The sequence below is a fragment of the Pelobates fuscus genome, chromosome 6 (genome assembly GCF_036172605.1).
Source record: "Pelobates fuscus isolate aPelFus1 chromosome 6, aPelFus1.pri, whole genome shotgun sequence".
Taxonomy (NCBI): domain Eukaryota; kingdom Metazoa; phylum Chordata; class Amphibia; order Anura; family Pelobatidae; genus Pelobates; species Pelobates fuscus.
The window spans coordinates 8,957,493-8,981,024 of record NC_086322.1 but is presented as its reverse complement, the minus strand read 5'-3'; the positions used below and the strand labels follow the sequence as shown (position 1 = coordinate 8,981,024).

The 23,532-nt window shown below is 43.5% G+C and overlaps 1 non-coding gene and 1 pseudogene across 1 annotated transcript; both read right to left on the bottom strand.

Moving 5' to 3' along the window:
- Positions 1–23,532, bottom strand: part of LOC134615262 (vomeronasal type-2 receptor 26-like) — a 54,457-nt pseudogene that overhangs the window by 24,302 nt on the left and 6,623 nt on the right.
- Positions 13,415–13,554, bottom strand: LOC134566266 (small Cajal body-specific RNA 11). Its single transcript, XR_010084016.1, has one exon. It is a non-coding gene; the product is annotated as a small Cajal body-specific RNA 11 (non-coding RNA).

Genomic DNA, 23,532 nt, shown 5'->3' with positions numbered 1-23,532 from the left:
TGGCCGCCGTTCGTATGCACGAACATGTGGGAACTAAGTTGGTGGCAATCTTGTTGCACAAAAGCCAGCAGTGGTGTTTGGTCGTTGAGTGCATAGAACTAAACTCTGACAGACAAACTGCTTAACTTAGCTTAAAGCCTACTTAATTTATATACATGACTGGAGAGCCCTGTTCAGTGTGATTGTTCACATGAACTAGGCAAACTATTGCTACCTGGGAGCCAGAGAATCAGTTCAGTATTTCATTTGGTTTTGGACTCCCAAAAGTGACCAACCGCCACCACTTTTCTTATGGAACTATTTTGGGCAGAAGCCACATGTAAGGTCAGTCAAAAGTTCACCTTGATGGAAAATTCAAACCACTGAACCGATTTGAGTGCTTTTTGAATATGATAAGCACTCAGATCAGGGCTATCTGGCGATGTGAATCTTGCGGGGATTCCATGTATTTTGGGGGTACTTTTCGGGGGATTAAAATTGTTATACTTTTCTGGACCTGGGAGATAATTGGTGAAACGCTTCCTGGATGAACAGTGAGCAGACAGAATTGTCTTTTGGACTATAGCCACAAGTGTTATTTTATTGATATACTATTTTTATATTTATGTTATATTATACTTTTTATATACAATAAATTACATATACATTTTTTTACACTTACGGCTTCTATTCCTACCTGCTATTATAAAGAAGGAATGTGGTCCTCAACCACATACATCTTATGAAGCGAGCCGATATATTGGCTCAGGGTTTGTGAGTATATTAGTATTATCTCATAACATACACCCTATATACACAGACTGTACTACGCTATATTTTCCCTCCTATACCTATTACCTAGGATACTGCACCTGGAGAAAATTTAGACCAAAAGGAGGGTGAGGGTTGCCTCTACAGACCCTAAGGCGCATATACCTGAGCTAGTGTATTAGATCAGAAAAGTGTGAGTTAGTTATCTAAGCACTTTATTTCTATTCATACTTTGTATACAGGTTACACTATTTTCTGTATATTTGTGTTCTTTATTTAAGGTAAACCTGAAAATATTGGGACTACTCATAAGTATATATGACCCATTAAGGTACAGCAAGGTTTCCCTCTATTATTCCTATATATCCACTACCATCAGAGCGCTACACCGGATATCTCTTCCTTTTCCACTATTTCTGATAGAAAGATCAGCACGGTGGTATAGCAGCTCACGCTAATCTGTTTAGTTTAATCTAGATTTAAATCTATACACATAAGCGCTTGTACTCTCCATTCTATAGCTTCTTCTCATCCTCCGCAATATTGTTCTACAAGATATTGCTCTCTCCTGGTGCTCCTCCTACCTCTCCCAGTGCTCTTTCAGCATATCTTTCTCTGACTCTGCTTCTTCTCCCCAACTCCTCTCTGTTGGTGTCCCCCAAGGTTCAGTCCTTGGTCTCCTACTTATCTCCATCTAGACTGCCTCCCTTGGTAAACTCATTAGCTCCTTTGGCTTCCAATATCATTTCTATGCAGATGACATGCAAATCTACCTGTCCTCTCCTGATCTCTCCCCGTCCCTGTTGACTAGTGTCTCTGACTGCCTCTCTGCTGTTTCTAACTGGATGGCTGCCCACTTCCTTAAACTAAACTTGACCAAAACTGAAATTCTGGTCTTTCCTCCCTCAAGTGTTGTTACTCCTGTGTCTGTCTCCCTCCAAGTCAATGGTGCTGCCATCAGCTCCACCATGCAGGCTCGCTGCCTAGGTGTTCTCTTTGACTCCGACCTCTCCTGCAAGCCTCATGTTCAGTCTATTGCCAAATCATCTCATTTCCATCTCAAAAACATTGTGTTCATCCGCCCCTACTTAACGCCAGATGCGACTAAGGTGTTGGCCCATTCCACTGTCCTTTCTCGCCTTGACTACTGTGATCTGCTTCTCAGTGGTCTTATGTGCTCCCAACTTGCGCCGTTACAGTCCATAATGAATGCGTCAGCGAGGCTCATCTTCCTGTCCGCCCGCACCTCCCATGCCTCAACCTTCTGTCAGTCCCTACATTGGCTTCCTATTAAATATAGAGCTCAATTTAAAATTCTGGTTCTTGCTTTCAAATCACTACATAATGCTGCTCCCACCTATCTATCCTCTCTTATACACAAGTATATCCGTCTAGGCCCTTATTATCTGCTGAAGACTTAAGTCTATCTTCTGTCCGATCTCCCACCTCTGATGCTCGCCTTCAAGATTTCTCAAGGGCTGCACTGTTCCTGTGGAACTTGCTTCCCTCCTCCGTTAGATGCTCACCCAGTCTCCACTCACAAAAATCGTTAAAAACACACTTCTTCATAGAAGCGTATCAATTAAACTGTTAATAGCTCCCGACTGATTCCTCTTCTGCAACTGTCACTAGTCTTATACTATCCTTTACCTTTTTGTGTAATTTTACCCCACTCCCTCTAGCATGTAAGCTCATTGAGCAGGGCCCTCAACCCCTCTGTTCCTGTGTGTCCAACTTGTCTGGTTACAACTACATGTGTGTTCGTCCACCTATTGTAAAGCGCTGCAGAATTTGATGGCGCTATATCAATAACATAATAATAATAATAATATCATCACAAGAATGATAGCCAAAAGCATGGCATTGCCAGTGGCCTCAAGAAGAGCTTTATGTCTACACTCCTGGGGAGCAGACTATGCTTCTAATCATTTACTTTATGGCCTTCCCTTCAAAGGGAATTTATTATTTGGAAAAGCCATGGATTAAGCGATCCAGAAGGCAGCTGATAGTAAAAAAGTATTTTTGCCTCAAGAGAAAAGAGAGTAATTTCTTCATCAGTCCTTTTGGGAAAGCAGAAGCTACAGACCAAGAAGGGAGCACTCCAAAAATACAAGCTGTAGAAACTACTCTCAGACAACTAAAATTATCTGTAGGTCCAGCCAGGAAAAATTGAAGGCAGACTTCAGATGTTTTACCCTGCCTGGATACATCAGAGATTCCTGGGTCCTATTCATTATACAAGATGGCTACAGAGTAGAACACCACTTTTCCAAAAAGAAATATCTTCAGGTATAAAAGGAAAAGACATTACAAAATGTATCAACAAGATGCTAAAACAAAAGGTACTTGAGGAAGTCCCAAAAGAAGAAAGATTCAAAGGACTCTTCTCTACTGTGTCCCTAGCACCAAAAACTCAAGGGAAACAGAGACTGGATTTGAAGAGCGTCAATACCATGCTCAAAACAAGAATTTTCAAGATGGAGTCTATTTAGACAATCATAAAAATTAGAAAAGGAGAATTGATGACATGCATAGATTTAAAGGATACACATTATCAGATATTTATCCACAAAGACTACATCAGATTTCTATGGTTCTATATTTTTTTAGGGAAGCATTTTCAGTTCAGGGGCCTTTCCTTAGGATTGAGTCTGGCTCCAATAACCTTCTCAAAGAAGGTTGCCTTGAATGTCTTCATAAGAAAAAAAGACAGAGAGGTATTTCACTATTTGGATGATATCCAAACAGTGTGTCCTTCTCGCCAGAAAGTTATTCTTCATACTTGCCATGACGTTAAAAAAAAAGGAGGACAAGAGAAACATCCCAGAGTGAAGAGTAACAAGGTAATGGAGGGCGAGAAAATCGTCCTCACGTAGTAGGCGACAGACAAAGGGATGTCGTCCAATGGGGGTGCCATTGATACCTTGATGCCCAGCAGAAAGCGCAGAACGGTAAAGGTTAACCATGCAGTATGCTTTCCCTGCTTCAAAAAGGGAGGTCAAAAATTGTAAGATGGCTGTCAGAGGAGCCGATAAGGGATTCAGGTTTCTTCCCAAGCACCAGCCATTCCATGCATTCCAAGCAGATTTATAACTTGTCTCGTGTCGGGTGCCCATGCATTCTCGAGAAGTCTGAGAGTTGATTGCGGAACACCCTTGACTGACCAAGGTACCTTGAAATCAGCCACTCCATAAGTCCAGGATTAATGGGTGAAATTGTCCGTCCGGATCCTGAAGGAGAGAATCGTACGATGTGAGGAGGCAAGGAAAATCTATCGCCATTACAATAGATGGGGGAAACATGGTTGTGACGGCCTAGGGAAGTCATAAGTACCATCGCACCCTTTTGGCGATGCAGATGTAGAAGGCAACGGGGTATCAGGGCAAATGGAAGGAATGCGTAATTTGTCTCCGTGGCCCAATCTTGAAGTTAGGTGTTTGTTGCTAGAGCCGCAGGATCTGGTCTCCAACTGAAAAACTGAGTCAGTTGATCATTCAAATGAGAGGCAAAGAGGTCTATTCCCAGAGGTCCCCAAGTGTCCGTGATGTTCCTGAATGTCAAGGGGTCCAGAATCCAATCGCTGAAGTCCTTGAGGTGTCTGGAGTACCAACCTGCTGTGGTGTTGGATAGCCTGGGAATATATTCCACTGTCACCGAGATATTGTGCATAAGGCAAAATTGCCAGAAATCGCGTGCCATGTTTGCCAGTACTTTGGATTTCGTGCCTCCTCGATGGTTGATGTATCTGACTGCGGACACATTGTCCATCTTCAACAGAATTGAACATTAAGAGAATTTTTCAAGAGTATGGATGGCTGATTAATACAGAAAAAGTGCATTAAATAATAAAAAAGTGCAGGGAATAGTATTCCTATGTAGTGTAATAGACACCACAACATCACAGGTGAATCTGTCACCAGAAAGAATCCACAGAATTCAGAAGAAAAATCAGAAAGATTATAATTATACTTCTGCAAGAGAATTCATGAGTTTGCTGGGTTATGTTTTTTTTACCAACAATTAAACAAAAGAAGTGCAAATCGAGATCAGAAAGTATTGATTCTTCCTCCTATGGAAAAATACTTGAACTGGTGGAAAGAAAACAAGAACTTGCATCAAGGATTCCCTCTAGAAGACCCGATATGGCAAACAATAACTACAGATTCCGGTTAGTATGGATGGGGAGCCCACTACAATTCAATGGGAAAACCAGGGAAATGGACTTACATTTAAGAGCAATGTACAAGGCTATTCAAGAATTTCATACATTTATTGTGAATTCTTGGGTCCTGATCAAAATGGACAACTGTGCTGAAGTCCCGTATGTAACCAATCAAAGTTTGATTCCTTCTGGAACCTTCTGGAACTTGCCCAATTCAATCTCCAGGGACTGAATGCTGTTTATTTCCTGGGCACAGAGAACATTGTAACAAGTTATCTAAGCAGGTCAGAAATTATTCCAGGTGAGTGAAATTCAACAGTATTGGGGGAAATTACTTGTAACGGCACCCCGGGTATAAGAAGGGGTTAACTATTGAACACTCCTAAGCGCCGAACAGGAATCATACAAAATATCCCCCCAAGCACAAGACGAGGCTCTGTGTTGAGGGTCAAGCATGATCTGTTTAATGGTGGCCACATATATCATGGCACTTTTATGCAGGTCTTCCAGCAAGGGACACTCCACTAGGGACCTTGTGTAAGACAGACATTTTTTACAGTATCTTCAGCAGAAAGAATGAACTCCATGGGGTTAGCTATCTGGGACGGTTCCGTTTGTGGATTGTCAATATACTGAACGGCACGGCGTTCATATGAACTGGAACGAAGAGGTGGATGGTTGGTGATATCCACGGTGTTCGCGGGAAAAAGGGTCTGAAATTAGTTCCATGTGGTTGTCGACGAACACCACTGGGCGTTCGACTGTCCAAGATGGCCACCGCCATGTGTTTGTTCATACGAACGACAACCAGCCAGCCGATCGTTCTGGAGTTGGAAGTGGCTGCGGTTAACCACAGTGTTAGCAAGGTCAAAAAGGATAACAAGCAGCACACTTCCCTTCTGGGTGGCCCGCCATTCAGTAGTTAGTTCGTCTTTTAGGGAATGCACCCAGAGAACACACAAACAACCGGGGACTGGCGAACAAACAGACGAAACAGTCTCAAATATTAATCCAGAGGCAGGGAGATCTGCCACATTACTCATCTAGAGTATACTCTAGATCAATCTTATCGCAACATCAAGGAATTCTCAGCTTCTCAAGTTCTACTCTCTCCATTTGGAAGTGACTAACTGTGGGTCAAGACACACTATCTCAACAATGGAACTTTGGTCTGGGATATGTGTTCCCCGGCCAATGATTCATTGTCTTTAACCCCTTAAGGACCAAACTTCTGTAATAAAAGGGAATAATGACATGTCACACATGTCATGTGTCCTTAAGGTGTTAAGAAGGGTGTGGTCAGAAGGGAAGATGGTAATAGCCATAATCTCAATATGGCCATGAAGACCATGGTTTCCATTATTAAACACGTGGAGCATGAAAGTACATTAGCAACTTCCTTTGAAGAAGGCCTTGTTGAGCTAGGGCCCAGTGCTTTATCCCAATCCCGAGCATCTGACCTTGGGGGGCCTGTTTTAGAAAAGGAGAAACTCCAATTTTAAGGTTTTTCAGAACAGTGATAAATACCCTTTTAAAAACTAGGAAATTATCTACCTTCCTTCTTTATAGTACCTTGATCTCAAAGAAGGTATATGTAAAATATTTGAGCAGTAATTTTGTTTGCTTTTATGTTGTCGACAAGAGAGCTAGCTATCTATCTATATATCTATCTATTTACATTAATAAATACATGTATTATCCAGGCCCCTCCTCTTTGTAAAAGACCTGTGTCTGTCTTTACACTTCTGACTCTCACCTTAAAGACTTCTCTAGGGCTGTGCTATCCCTTTTGGTCTTAGATTTTCTTTCTTAAGTGATTTGTAAGTAAGGACTGGGATTTTTAAAATGAACCTACATCGTATGAATTCAATGCAATGACTGTGGAAAATTCAAATACGTGCAAGCTCAAAATAAAAGAATAACCACATATTATATAAAATATATAAAAATTAAGGACATTTAGGGCATATCAAATCACCCTGAGGTTCTGTAGAAATCATTATACCTTCAACCTTGTGGTTTATTAAATCTTCAGAAATCATTGCATACATATTATATTCATAGAATTGATTACCTTATTTCTAAACTCAAATTGTTTAATGTCTATTCCATTTGATTTTAATTTAAGCCACTTCTGAATATTTGCAAGTGCTTTACCCAAGATAAGTACTGCGTAATAAACTCGGGGAGATACTCCATTGAATAGATGATCTTTACTTTTTATTGAAATACGCCTTCCAGTGCAGTCATCGAGCATTTTTTTATAAAAATGAGAATAAATATTATTTTTGGAAGGGTTTCTTGACAGACAGTTGAATATTGCTATCCATATGTTTTCAAGAAGCTTGTCTTTAGGGTATTTTGAGGGAGAAATGTTATTAAAAAATGTTTCATTTGCTGGAAACGTTATAGAACACATTTCTATGGCTAAACTGCTATTAAAGGCACGAATAAAAAAATCCATGAGAAATTCATTAGAAGACCAGGAAGGAGAAAGAATCAATGTCTTGTCATGAAATATATCTCTTGCTCGCATTAAAAAATCCGCAGCTGCTGCATTACATGTCCCACAAAGGATAATAACCTGTGCAGAGGACAATCGAACAATATTATACTTTCGTTGAGTTTCTTCAATTGTAAATTTATACGTGTACATAGAAAATTTTATTGTGTAGGCAACACAAATACCATAACCACTCATATACATTTTCAGATCCTGACTTTCTGTCTCACCAGTGATATCGTCTGATGTGATAATTCCCACCCAGGTCCAACCGAAGTGCTTCAGAATCTGATATGTGATCTCATAATGGACATGGTCATTTTGAAGCATTCGAAAAAAATGTGGATACTCTGCTCTGTTACTTAGCAAGTAATCTGTAGCTCCATAGGTTATCTACAAAACATTACATTTAAATTAGAAAATACTTAGTTATATTATCTAACAACAAACACACTACAATAGTATGTATAAAAAATAAATATAAAACAAACTTAACTTAATGACAGCTTCCCAATGGCAACTTATCCACATAGATGCCTGATAGAACACATGTATACAAAAGATAGAAGGAAAATCGCTGTCTATACCTATAAGAAAAAAATTAACAATACATAGTGAAGATCGTTATAAGCATGTTATCAAGACACGCTAACAGATACACTCACAAGATGTAAGAAGTTATGCGCATTCAGGACGTCACCCCTACTGGTGGAGGTGGAGTGTGTAACGCTGGGCCCGCTGGATATATTCGGTCCCCAGGTCCGGAAACCACAGATAAGCAGGAACGAGTAGTATGATTCAAAATTATTTATTAGTAAAATAAGGCACTGGTCCAACGCTTTCGTTCGATTAGAACTTCATCAGGGACCTCTTAGTTTAAAAATAATCATACAGTGTGAACAATCTTCATACAAAACAAATCCCCGCTATACCCTCCCTCTTCCCACAGTCCCAATATATAGGAAGACTTTCCTTCCTATTGGTAGTGCGGTGGGTGTGTTCCGGATCGATCGTTATCCTGCCGCACATCAGCTGTTCATGTTGAGTTTCCCGCTTTCAGGTAGTTTCAACATCACCAGGAAGTGATGTCAGCGTTCCACCTAGTATTTCCATGCGTTCCAACGATATCATTACGTCCAGTGAGTATTCACTTCCGTGAATACATATGGTCTGTCTTGCGCATGCGTAATAAGCAGATCTCAGTACTTATGAAAAAATCCTCAAAAACGTAAAACCGTTAGTTTGTAACACTAAAAACGAAACATAATGTCAGTAAAAAGACACAAATCAGTCAGTAAAAAAGACCCTCTACAGGATCCCAAAAAGGAATAGTAAAACATTAGATATAATATCGGACTATTCACAGGTACTCTTCACATTTGAATAAATTCATAATCAATACCATATAACAATTCATATATACAAAAATATAAAAACTCCATATTTCCTACTAATAAACAAACAATATATATATATATATTCCCAAAGTATATATACAATGTTAGAGAAAACAAACTAAATCTATGTCTACATTTAAACCCTTCGGTTCCAATGTTTGTAGACGGTGTATCCAATAGGTCTCTTTTTGGCTTAATTTCTTGAGTCTATCGCCCCCTCTCCAATGGGGGGAGACATATTCAATACCCCTACAAATGAATTTCTTAAAGTCAAACAAGGGACATGATTGACAATGCATTGGGACCGAATGAGTAGTGAGACCCTTTTTGATATTATTAAGATGTTCCATAATTCTCACTTTTAATAATCTTTTCGTACGGCCCACATATTGCTTCCCGCACGGACACTGTAGTAAATAAACCACAAAGTCCGTGCGGCAGCCAACATATGATTTAATTGAGAAAGATTCTCCCGTTATATTGCTCTGGAAAGTGCTAGAATCAGGCAAAGAAGCTGTCCTACATGCCACACAACTCCTACAACTCCTAAAGCCTTTGATGGTAACCACAGGGGTCTCTTGCTCAATAGGTTTAATGTAGCTTGGTGCTAACATGTTCTTAAGATTCTTGTTTTTTCTAAAAATCATAGTGGGGTTCTTAGGTAGTACTTGTCCAATAACAGGATCACATTGTAAAATAGACCAATGTTTACGAAATATCTTTTTGATCTCATTGTAAAAGATCAAAAAGATATTTCGTAAACATTGGTCTATTTTACAATGTGATCCTGTTATGGGACAAGTACTACCTAAGAATACTCACTGGACGTAATGATATCGTTGGAACGCACGGAAATACTAGGTGGAACGCTGACATCACTTCCTGGTGATGTTGAAACTACCTGAAAGCGGGAAACTCAACATGAACAGCTGATGTGCGGCAGGATAACGATCGATCCGGAACACACCCACCGCACTACCAATAGGAAGGAAAGTCTTCCTATATATTGGGACTGTGGGAAGAGGGAGGGTATAGCGGGGATTTGTTTTGTATGAAGATTGTTCACACTGTATGATTATTTTTAAACTAAGAGGTCCCTGATGAAGTTCTAATCGAACGAAACGCGTTGGACCAGTGCCTTATTTTACTAATAAATAATTTTGAATCATACTACTCGTTCCTGCTTATCTGTGGTTTCCGGACCTGGGGACCGAATATATCCAGCGGGCCCAGCGTTACACACTCCACCTCCACCAGTAGGGGTGACATCCTGAATGCGCATAACTTCTTACATCTTGTGAGTGTATCTGTTAGCGTGTCTTGATAACATGCTTATAACAATCTTCACTATGTATTGTTAATTTTTTTCTTATAGGTATAGACAGTGATTTTCCTTCTATCTTTTGTATACATGTGTTATATTATCTAACACATTTTGCTGCATCAACAATACTGTGGCAGTTCCTTTCTTTTTTTCTTTTGGAGAGATGCATTTGTTGTGAGCTTTAACATCATAGCTTTTTGCATCCAAATCATAAATAAATTATATGATCTGGATATATACAAAGCATTGATTTTAAAGCACTTGATAGAATGCCCAATCCATTGTTAAACTGCTATCCCTACTCCTATCAGAGGAGACACATGAGCAGCCATTACCCTGCATAGGAAATAATTAGAGGTATATGGTTGACCATGAGGTTTTAGCGGATTCCTAGTCTGGGACAGTAATTTTTAATGCATTATGCAGTAGGTCATGCAGTGAAATTACTGATTTGTTCCACAATTGCGCATCCTCTTAGCTATTTAATTCCCAGTGTATTTTAATGTACGTGTGTCCTGTTATGGATACAATCCAAGCCAACAACTGGCAGAAAATGCAAAGCAGAAAAAAAGAAAATCATTAGCAGCACAGTGCAGGACTTCATCTCTGATGTAAGATTATGATACATGCAATATAATTTTATAACATGACAGAAGGCTTCATATTTGCTTAAGTCTCTCTTTACTATCACTCCACAGCAGCACAGAGAAAAAACAACCAATCAGAAAAAAGTAAGGAACAATAAAAGTCCCCTCCCAACCAACTACTTCCTCTTTCTATGCTGCAATATAATTAAGAAAGTCAGCACACTAATTGAATAACACAAGGATATATCCATAGAAACAAAATATCCGAACCGGGTGCTCACTCAAAGGCCCTATTCCAACAAGGACCTAAACAATCTATAGATAATATAAAATTATGTTAAAAACATTTCTTTAAATCCCTGCACTATCCAAACAGAACAGAAAAACTTTTAAAAGTAATTTACCAAATAATGAAGTCCTCTACAATTCTACACACCGCCACTGGCTCTATTTCAGACCCTCACGGAATGCCATCCTCAGTTTCTTCATGCCATAGGCAGAAAAAGCTCTATAAATTAGAGATTGAAGACATCAAGGTGGCAATGACCTTAACAGGCCACATGTAGCAGGTTAGTTCCCACGGATCCCCATGGAAGCCACTCACACTCCCAGATATACAGAATTGCAGAATAAGCAATATACAAACTGCCCACATATAAACACACTCTGTCCACAATCACTGCACCACTAACAATCCACATACATGCACACAACATCACCACCGGGGGGGGGGGGGGAGGAGTGGTTACGTACGCACGGCACAATGGATGGAGGCGTGAAGTGTTCCCGCCTCACATGCCCCATGGCTGAATAAGCAGCTCAAGCAAAGTGGTGGAAGCCGACAAAGAGTGAACCAAAACTAAACACTAAACTAACGCTAAACTAACTTGGAATACTGTGATCCCCCTAAACCTCCTGTGAACCCCCGAACTACGAATTACAGAGAGGGAACTCCGAGACGCCGCATTCAAAATGGGACACCAGGGTCTGAAATCTTGGCACTTGGTGGGAAGTGATACCCAGTATATTGATTACACCAGGCATATGTGTAGATGGCGAAGGAGATAATAATAGAAGCGCAGACTTTGCACAGTGAACATAAACAATTCCTGCAAACATCTTCATTGCAAAGACCTCAGTAATGGCGCAGTGAGTACCAGTGGATGTTTGTAATGCTGGGTAAGAAAGCCTGTGCAACAATCCCCACAGGGGGGCTTTAGAACCGTGTGTGTTTATTACACCCATCTCCACACCAGAGATGGGGAAAGCACGTAATAAAAGAAAATGGCGGGCAAGGCCTGTGAAAGTGCATTAATGAGTCAAACAGCCCTGATACGCCAAAGGGGTCAGTAGAAGGTAAAATAGGAGGAATAACAGATGTATCACAAGAGGAGGAGGATTTGATTCTATGCTCTTTACTATTACTGCAATTAGCCTGCAGAGAGGAACTTGAAGGCATGATGGTGAAATTAGAAGCAGCTTTGGAGAGAAGATACAATGCCTGCATATTGAAATAGTTCAATTAGGAACAGGAGTCTAAACATTGGAGGAGGAAGGGGAAGGAATGGCACAACAATTGAACACTGTGTAAGAGAACCTTAAAGCGGCACTGTCATGCCGAATCCCGTTTTTTTTTTAACCCCCCTCCCACCTCCACTACATCCAATTGACCCCCTAGTCACCCCCAAATGCCCCTAAGCCCCCTAGATTACCTATTTTTAAATCTGTATCTTCTGCCCCGATCTTTATTCAGGGCGCCGCCATCTTTGTGTGGGTAGGTGAAGTCCCTGTGGGACACGTCATCTACCCACACTACACAGACTGTAAGATTCCCGCACATGCCCAGTGAAACAACTGGACATGCGAATGGGAATTTCATCTATTCATTCATTCATCAGACAGACGAATGAATGAATAGAAAAAATCAGACGAACAAACTAACACTGAGTATCAGTGTTCGTTTGTTCGATCAGTTTATTACAAGGAGGGAGCTACCGACGTGCAGCTCCCTCCTTGTAATATGTAAAGACAGAAGCGGTGGGGAGCTGTGCTCCCCACCACTTCATAAGCCCCCCAGGTCCCCCCTCACTCTATGGGGGTCAATATGACCCCCATAATAGCACAAGGGAGATTAAAATCTCCCCAATGCCCCTACTCGCTATACCGCGAGTAGGGGCATGTCCACTAAACAGTGAGCAGCCTGTGGCTGCTCACTGTAAAAACATAAATGGTAATAAGGGGGGGGGGGGCTACTGTCCTCCCCCCTGGCCCCCACCCCTGCGCGGTGGGTGGGGGCACTAATAAAATAATAAGAGGGGGGGACCTACTGTCCTCCCCCCCGGCCCCCACACCTGCGCGGTGGGTGGGGGCCCTAATAAAACAATAAGGGGGGGGACCTACTGTCCTCCCCCCGGCCCCCACTCCTGCGTGGTGGGTGGGGGCCCTAATAAAACAATAAGGGGGGGGGACCTACTGTCCTTCCCCCCCGGCCCCCACCCCTGCGCGGTGGGTGGGGGCCCTAATAAAACAATAAGGGGGGGGACCTACTGTCCTCCCCCCCGGCCCCCACCCCTGCGCGGTGGGTGGGGACCCTAATAAAATAATAAGGGGGGGGGACCTACTGTCCTCCCCCCGGCCCCCACCCCTGCGCGGTGGGTGGGGGCCCTAATAAAATAATAAGGGGGGGGACCTACTGTCCCCCCCCCCTGGCCCCCACCCCTGAGCGCTGGGTGGGGGCCCTAAATAAAGATAGGGGGGGGACCTACTGTCCTCCCCCCTGGCCCCCACCCCTGCGCGGTGGGTGGGGGCCCTAAATAAAGATAGGGGGGGGACCTACTGTCCTCCCCCCTGGCCCCCACCCCTGCGCGGTGGGTGGGGGCCCTAATAAAATAATAAGGGGGGGGACCTACTGTCCTCCCCCCTGGCCCCCACCCCTGAGCGGTGGGTGGGGGCCCTAAATAAAGATAGGGGGGGACCTACTGTCCTCCCCCCTGGCCCCCACCCCTGCGCGGTGGGTTGGGGCCCTAATAAAACAATAATGGGGGGGACCTACTGTCCTCCCCCCTGGCCCCCACCCCTGAGCGGTGGGTGGGGGCCCTAAATAACCCCCCCCATCAAGGTGACTAGGGGTCCCAAGCCCCTAGTCACCCCCCCACCCCACCCCAAAACATACTAACCCCTACCTACCCCCCTCACCCTAAAAATAGTGAGGGGGGAATAAAATAACTAACCTGTAAAAAAATAATTAAACTTACCATTTGACGTCTTCTTTTTTCTAAATTCTTCTTTCTTCAGCCCCCAAAAAGGCCAAATAAAAATCCATCATACCCGTCGCACTTTAAAAAAAAAAAAAAAAAAAACGAGCGCAAAAAAAAAAATTAATCCATGTTCACCCATGGAGGGCACGCCGCGTACTGAGCTCCGCAGGGCAGGTCAAGGCTTATATAGCCTTGCCCCGCCCTGCAATTAGGCTTAGAACACACTGATTGGTTGGTTTAAGCCAATCAGAGTGCTCTGTGTCATTTTACAAGCGTGGGAAAATTCCAAAGAACTTTCCCACGCTTGTAAAATGACACAGAGCACTGTGATAGGATGGTTTTCAAGCCATCCAATCACAGTGCTCTGTGTAATTTTACAAGCTTGGGAAAGTTCTTTGGAATTTTCCCACGCTTGTAAAATGACACAGAGCACTGTGATTGGATGGCTTGAAATCCATCCTATCACAGTGCTCTGTGTCATTTTACAAGCGTGGGAAAGTTCTTTGGAATTTTCCCACGCTTGTAAAATGACACAGAGCACTGTGATTGGATGGCTTGAAAACCATCCAATCACAGTGATCTGTCATTTTACACAGCGTGGGAAAGTTCTTTTGAATTTTCCCACGCTGTGTAAAATGACACAGAGCACTCTGATTGGCTTAAACCAACCAATCAGTGTGTTCTAAGCCTAATTGCAGGGCGGGACAAGGCTATATAAGCCTTGACCCGCCCTGCGGAGCTCAGTACGCGGCGTGCCCTCCATGGGTGAACATGGATTAATTTTTTTTTTGCGCTCGTTTTTTTTTTTTTTTTTTTTTTTTAAAGTGCGACGGGTCTGATGGATTTTTATTTGGCTTTTTTGGGGGCTGAAGAAAGAAGAATTTAGAAAAAAGAAGACGTCAAATGGTAAGTTTAATTTTTTTTTTTTACAGGTTAGTTATTTTATTCCCCCCTCACTATTTTTAGGGTGAGGGGGGTAGGTAGGGGATAGAATGTTTTGGGTGGGGGGGGGGGGGGGTGACTAGGGGCTTGGGACCCCTAGTCACCTTGATGGGGGGGGGGGTCATTTAGGGCCCCCACCCACCGCTCAGGGGTGGGGGCCAGGGGGGGAGGACAGTAGGCCCCCCCCTTATTATTTTATTAGGGCCCCCACCCACAGCGCAGGGGTGGGGGCCAGGGGGGGAGGACAGTAGGTCCCCCCCTTATTATTTCATTAGGGCCCCCACGCACAGCGCAGGGGTGGGGGCCAGGGGGGGAGGACAGTAGGTCCCCCCCCCTTATTATTTTATTAGGGCCCCCACCGACAGCGCAGGGGTGGGGGCCAGGGGGGGAGGACAGTAGGTCCCCCCCCTTATTATTTTATTAGGGCCCCCACCCACAGCGCAGGGGTGGGGGCCAGGGGGGGAGGACAGTAGGTCCCCCCCCTTATTATTTTATTAGGGCCCCCACCCACAGCGCAGGGGTGGGGGCCAGGGGGGGAGGACAGTAGGTCCGCCCCCTTATTATTTTATTATGGCCCCCACCCACCGCGCAGGGGTGGGGGCCAGGGGGGAGGACAGTAGGTCCCCCCCCATCTTTAACCCCCGCGCAGGGGGGGGGGGGGGTTATTAGGTGGTTTTTTTTGTTTTTTTTACAGTGAGCAGCCACAGGCTGCTCACTGCTTACTAGACATGCCCCTACTCGCGGTATAGCGAGTAGGGGCATATTATTTACTAATACTAAGTAATCTTTACTTAGTATTAGTACATTTGGCTTAAAGACCAATTCAGGTCTTTCAGCCTTTTAGTAGATAGCTCCCTGATACCGTGGGAATTAGGGAGTTATCTACTAAGCGGCTGCAAGATGCAGCCACAGCAATGAATAGAATCGGAGTTTCATTCATTCGAATGAAATTCCGATACGAACAAAGTACCGAATTGCATCCTAACACCAATGGAGACACAGTGCTCATTCTGTTAGGATGCAATTCGGCAGTTTTGCCGGCGTTCTGTCTAAGTGACAGGACTTTCGGCAATACTGACAGGAAGCATTGTTGGAACTGGGAGGAAAGCTAGGGATCATGGGAAAATTGCTCTGACCAGCGGAAATGAAGCACACTTTGCTCCTCCGCTGGTCAGAGCTGGTCAAGCGGAGGAATCCTCCATAAGGCAAAGAGTCCCTACTTTGTCTTATAATTTTAAAGAAAACTAAAGAAGAATGGAAGAAAAGAATAACAGATCCCGAGAGAGGCGGAGAAGAGGAAGAGATTGAGGAAAGGTAAGTTCGGCATGACAGTGCCGCTTTAAAATATAAAAGGAAGATTTATTTCATGTATATAAAAAGATTGATGATCTGGAAAACAGAGAAGGGGGAGTAGTTTAAGAGTGAGGGGGATTCCAAGCCTATCACAGATACTACAGAGACTGTTCAATCAAATCTTAAAACAATCATCTGATACCCCATAAAATTAGAAAGAGCGGATAGAGCCAGGAGGCCAAATCATTTACCCCAAGATCTACCATGCGATCTAGTTTGCTCTTTTCATTACTATTCCCAAAAAGAGGAAATATATTGTTAGTCAAGAAAATAGAAGGAATGGAAATTTGAAAGTCACCCCATTCAGATATTTCAAGATCTTTCTTGGTTAACCCTGCAAGCACGAAGAGCTTTAAAACCAATTGTCAATCTAATTAATGAAAGGAATATTCGCTTTAGATGGAACTTCCCGGTCTAATTTAAGTTTTGAGATGTTATTGGGGAAACTGCTATGTTTACATCAGGCAAGGTTAATCCTAGAGGGACCTGACACCCAGACCACTTTGTCCATAACAACTATAGTGTACCTTTAAGGATTTATTATGGCAAGACCATTTAATACTGAAGTGCCGGTAATACGCCACTGTCTTCTCCAGAGGTTCTTCTATATTCATGCGGGAATCTTTATTTGATAACCCTGCAAGATTTGCCTCATTGTATGATAGCGAGACTATATAGAATTCAAATGTGTATAGATTGTTTTTGTTGTTTTTTTTCAAGTAGCATTTTCTGCATTATCCCAGCTGGTATCATATCTAATGGGAATATGTCAGTTGTGGTGCTTTACGTATAGGTGGCCACATAATATGGCTAGGCTTAGGTTGTATTTTCAAGTAATATTTTTTGTATTACCCAAGCGGGTATCTAATCTAATGGGAACATGTCAGCTGCGGTGCTTTAAGTATAAGCGGCCTCATAATATGCCTAGGCTTAGGGAAACCGCATATAATACAAATATTAAAATACTGACCCTAAACGTTAGGCGACTAAATATCCCAGAGAAATGTACTATATTATTTAATGATCTCAATAAGAGCTCAGCCAATGTTTGTTTTGTTAAAAGAGACGCATTTTAAAGAGAGTTCGGCACCAACTCTAAATTCATGCCACAGGTGTATTGTAGTAATTACCATAAAGGAAAATATAGGGGAGTAGCAGTCACTTTTAAAAAAAAAAAGTGAATTTCGCTCCGGGTAGATTTCTGTGTATTAAAGGATTATTGAATAATATTAAATTTACATTCGCTAACATATATGCACCCAATAAGCACCAAATACCCTTTATAAGACGTATGTTAAATAAATTAGAGGAGGTTATGCAGGCAATATTGCTAGTGGGGGAGATTGGAACTCGGCACTGGATCGGAGGGGGGATAGCACTTCCAGGGTAGAAACTGATTAAAACGTTAGAGAATATTTTTTTCAAAAATATTATTCTCACATCAATTAGCAGATAGCTGGCGCATTGGCCAACCCGATAGAAAGGGATTATTTTTATTATTATCATTCTACTAATAATTATTCTAGGCTGGATAGGTTTATGATCCAGCAAAGATTTGTTCGTCTAATACAAAAAGTAAGCATTGAAAATATCACTTGGTCAGACCACGCCCCAGTTTTTTTTAAAATTTAAAAATCTCTGTGTCACGCTGCCCAAACTCAACTTGAAGCTCAAATGAATAGTTATTCACAGACTCAAGTGTTGAGGAGGAAGTATAAAAAAAAAATATTGGATACATACTTTAAAGATAATGTACATTTGGACACTCCCATACCATGGATTTGGGATGCACATAAGTGCGTTATTAGAGGAGTATTGATTAAGTGGGGGGCTCGGATTAAAAAAGAAAGGAATGTTAAAGTAGCCTCAATTTCCCAACAAATAAATGAACTAGAATTAGCCCACAGCATAACCCTGATGATAATGAGATGTATAAGCAATTTGTTGCTTATCGTATGGAACTGAAAAGCTTCTTAAATATTAAGGCACAATGTGCAATACACAACTGATGCTGAGAACATTCTATTCTTATGGTAATAAATGCAGGAAAACATTGGCAATCATTTTCAAATTTAAATATCAGCAGGGGACGGAGCCTGACCATCAATCGAATCAGATGTGTGAGACCTGAGCTCCCTCTCCCCTGGAAATTAAATCTGCACTTGTACAAAGGATTTCAAACAACAAACCATCCTCAATCACGCAAAAAAACCCAAGACTTGAGACCCGATGGGAGGCAACAAAAAACAGAGGGACCTGACTCCCACGGTCGCCATGATATTAAGTACACCCAAAGAGCACCCAATGAGCACCATCTTTGTCTCAAGGCCTCACGGACTTGGGCACAGATTCAGAGGACAGTGAAATGCACCCAGACCCAGACGCCCCTCTGACAACAGGGGACCTCCGCAGACTCCTAAAAGAAGCAACATGCAACATAAAAGCAACATGCAACATAAAAGCATATACCGCAGTATAGATGGAGAAGCAAATTACAGGCAAACGGGGCGACCTTGAAGCCCTCGCATTCTGGACTAGCTGAACTGAAACTCACCTCTCTGACATATCCAAGAGATCCCAGTTCCATGACCAAGAACTTACCAGACTCAAGGACAAGATATGCAAGATAAGCTAGAAGACTGCATGGAAGATCTGAATAATCGATCATGTCAGAACATAAGGCTAAGTGGAATGCAGGAAACAGTGACGGCAGACATCTTACTCCCCACAATCAAAGAAATGTTCAGAGCCATGCTCCCTGATGCACCTGAGCAGGAGCTCACCACAGAAAGAGCCCACAGGGCACTGCACCCACCTGCGATGAACCCCACGGCCCCAAGGGACATAGTACTAAAAAAAACAGATTCAAGGCCATACTGTCCAGTTCTTTCAGGACTTGGCCCCCTCAACCTTGCGAAAAAGAAGAGCACTCAAATCACTTACCACGGCACTCACCCAGGCAGGCTGGCGATAAATGTTAGGGCACCCATTTAAGCTAACCCTCAAAAAAGACAACATGTCCTACACGCTGCTCCACGTGGCCGACATGGCGGATTTCACCGTCAACCTGGGCATTTCACTACAATCAGACACCGACCCAGGGGAAACCTACCGCTCCTGCCATGCCAGCAACCCAGAAAAAGGCCTCCCTCTGCTCCCAAGGGCCCGACATGACAAGCCACCTGATCCCACCCAGACATCACACTTTTGGACGAGACCCACGTGACCCTCGGCACAGGAGCCTGTCCAGTGGCCAGGCCCAACGGGGGAAGGGCCCCGAGACCACACCACCCCTACTCTCTGGCCATTAACCCCTGACACTCAGGGCCTAGGCCCCCGGGGCACACACTACACCGATCTATAGAACCACCCCAACAGGCAAGAGCCTATGTAGGGAGACCAGGGAAAAGGGGGGACGGAGCGAGGTAAGCGAGTTCTACACGGCAAAGGGACAATGAGCAGTATTCCAACACAGTCGCACATGAAGAGTTGTTAGCTGACCCCCCAAACTACATTGCAAACATTTTCCGCAGGTTAAGCGAACCCCTGGCACAAACCCTGACGACCAACTCCCTACCACCCTGCCCAGGAGTGATGGGACTAAGCGCAGGACTTCTCTTTTTATATTTGTATTTACTTTGTATCACACAGCTATGTTACAATTCTGCCGCCCATCCCATGTGTTCCCTATTAAGGGTTAACAAGTATATAGGGGTGCATATAAAAAATACCCCTTTCTGTCTCATTAGAGATATTTTTGCCAGAAGCTCAAGGAAGCAAGGTGAAGGGTCAGAGTAGGACCCGTTTAGGGGGGTCTGCCTTGACGTTGGCAGGCGGGCATTCCCTCCAGTGGCCATTGGAGTAACTAAATTACCTTAATTTGTTTAAAAATACACAGGGATTAAGGAGAGAGCGCAGGTAACTTTTTTCTTTGGTTTTTACTACAAAGATGCTCTCAGTGTCTTTTAAACATGAATCAAGATACGTTAAAGGAACCGTAAAGGTAAATAAATGCATATACTGGTTTTCTCCAGCAGTAATAAAGGTCTTATTTATGAAAAAAAAACACATAGTAACAGTAGGTTTACTGCTGGGGAAAACCAGTATATGCTTTCATTTACCTTTACGGTTCCTTTAACTTATCTTGATTCATGTTTAAAAGATACTGAGAGCAACTTTGTAGTGCCGAGTTATTAAATGTAACCATGCAATACAAATGGCAGTTAAAAGACCACTATAGTGCTCTGGGGGGGGGGGGGAGAGGGGGAGAGTAAAGGGTTAAAACTTACCTTTATTCCAGCGCCGGGCGGGGAGTTCTCCTCCTCCTCTCAGCCTCCGATCCTCCCTTTCGGCTGAATGAGCATGCGCGGCAAGAGCTGCGTGCGCATTCAGCCGGTCTCATAGGAAAGCATTTACAATGCTTTCCTATGGACGCTTGCGTGCTCTCACTGTGATTTTCACAGTGAGAAGCACGCAAGAGCCTCTAGCGGCTGTCAGTGAGACAGCCACTAGAGGATTTGGAGGCTGGATTAACCCTATTATAAACAAAGCAGTTTCTCTGACACTGCTCTGTTTATAAAAAAAAAATGGTTAATCCTAGAGGGACCTGGCACCCAGACCACTTCATTAAGCTGAAGTGGTCTGGATGCCTAGAGTGGTCATTTAAACTCTATAAATTACCTGAGCTTCGTTGCCAAACCCCCGTTTCTATCTCACTATGCTGCTATTTTCAGTCCTGACCTTAGACTTTTCCTTTGGAATATGCTGTTACCTCACAATGTATATGCAGTATGGCTTGAATGCTGAACTCAGTCATTCTAGAGTTGGTTTGCTTCCTAAAATAATACTACTACTGTCAAGTTGTCTAAAGACATTCTAAGTGCAACAAAGTAAAAGCTAACACTAGGGGTGGGGCCGGACCCCCGAGCGGAGCGGTCATAGGGAGATCAGCTCCCGCACTCGATGACCCTATAAGCCCACTAAAACCGATATGAATCACCCAACTTACCCATCACTGCGACCCTCGATGGATGAGGGCCACCGGACCGGGGAGAGGCTTGCCTGATGAGTTTTAATCCCCCGGAGGGGAGTTCTCTGCCGCAACGGGCGGGAGCTCTCTTGGCGGTGAGTGGAGTGGACGGCCGCCGCTCCACTATCCTGCCACCCGGAGCCTGATAATCACGCTGCATCGGAACGGACCTGGCCCTGATCCCCCTCCCCATGGGCCAGGGGGGGTGATCCCGGTCCTCACCCCATGGCCGCACTCGGAGACCTCGCAGAGACGACCTGAAACCTCAATCTAAGATGGCGGAGGCCGCGTGTGAAAGCATTGACTCGTAGCGCCTGACACAGACTGCTGATCCCCGCAGAACGGACATGCCAGGCACCTCACAGTGAGTAGGCAGAGCGGGGCCCCTAAGAGACACCTTCCCCCAGAGGCAGATGGGAGAAGGAGGGGGGAGATGCACAGCGAAAAGTGGCACCACAGCTACTGCCACCAGCGCCATGCGCCGAACAACTTCCCCTCTGTCAGAACCGAGGGCCGGAGCCCTAGACACAATGCTGCATTCCCCCCCCCCCCAATCAATAAACCCACCAAACAGCATCCCCTATCCAACAGCAGCCCAAGACCAGCAACAAGCCCGCGGAAACGCAGCAGGATAGGGAAAGGCTCATGGAGGGAGAACAACAAGCTACAGCTCAAAGGGACTATGGATGGATATGCCTCACGTGAGCACCCTAATGTCACCTCATGATGAAACAGAGCACTGTATAACACCTGCGTACCAACCTCACGGAGCATGCCTTCACTGGGACAACACATTTACAGACTTCCACATGCCATGCCGAGGCCGTATATACCGGCACCAACCATCATGGACAGGTTCAGAGACGCTAACTGCGGATTCTTCACTACAGTCTCTATGCCTCCCGTACCATGTGGGGACCACAGAGTGCTTGAGGACTGATATTGCATGCTACTGATGACCTCTTCCATACCCTCATGACAGCAGACATGTCTCCTCATGTGTACACAGCCTGGGGGAACACGCTCACACCAAACGCCTACACAAGGCCGCATCCATGCATACAACACAGCACAACACTCGACCACTTATTGCTATGCACACATGGGAGTACCAGTCTCTGATGGCTCGGGGTGACTGATTTCAAGCGCTGACTCACTCTATAAGTTTACACCAAGTTCACACAAGCGACACATACTCGACTATTTATCGTGACAATATAAAAAAATGTGCACAGTAACTCTATGCTATACCTCTTACCTTAACAACTTATGTATAACAATGAGTGTATGCCGTTGGGGCACTGCAAATGTAATTGCATCTGCTTATCTCTTGCACGCAAAAATAAAGAATTAAAAAAAAAAAAATCACTCATCTCTCATAAAACTTGCTTTATTTATGGCTAAAAACATTTAAAGGGATGAAACTAGATTCTTAAAAAGACGCCATCTGTTTGAATTTAGTCTACAGCTGTGTTCCACACATAAATCTAAGAATGATGGTTACATGGGTTTTCTGTATTCTCTGGTCACTGAATACACATTCGTCACATGCCAGTGAAATCCCTGACACATTTCCTTGGTATTTTGCTCTACTGGAGGTTGGCAAGTTTGAGAGTCATTAAGTACAGCCTGATGGAAAAGAGGAACTACGTAGGAACACGCCTTTCTAATCATTGGATCAGGACTATTTTAATGTCTCCAAGATTACTCATATTTATATATGATGCCCCCATATCTGTTCATTGTGAACAGATATCTCCTGCTCCCTGTTAATGGAACGCTAGGGTTTCTGAGAGCCTTTATACAAAGAGTATCTGGAAAAAGCATTCCTACAGATCATCTTATAGGGCACAGATGGTTATTAATGAGAGAAAATAACTCACCTGGGTGTACGGGTATATTCCAAGCATCTGTGCTAAAGGTACCGTTGTAACCGAGTAATGATCACCTATGACACCAAGCAATTTCTCATTGAAACAGCTATAATTAGGGACAGTTTTCCTCGGTCCAGATAAGATCTGTAGAACATTTTTCACAGCCTTTCTTTCATTTAGGCATGAATCAAACAGATGGTATCCCACGGTCATATTGGAAAAATAGGGTTTCTTCTGGTTAATTTTCTCAATGGCATAGAAAAATATCAGAATGTTTACGTAATTCCGGATAGATGGTCTGTGAAGATAAATCCGAAATAAATAAATGCCAGTCATAGTTCTCTCTTTAATCCC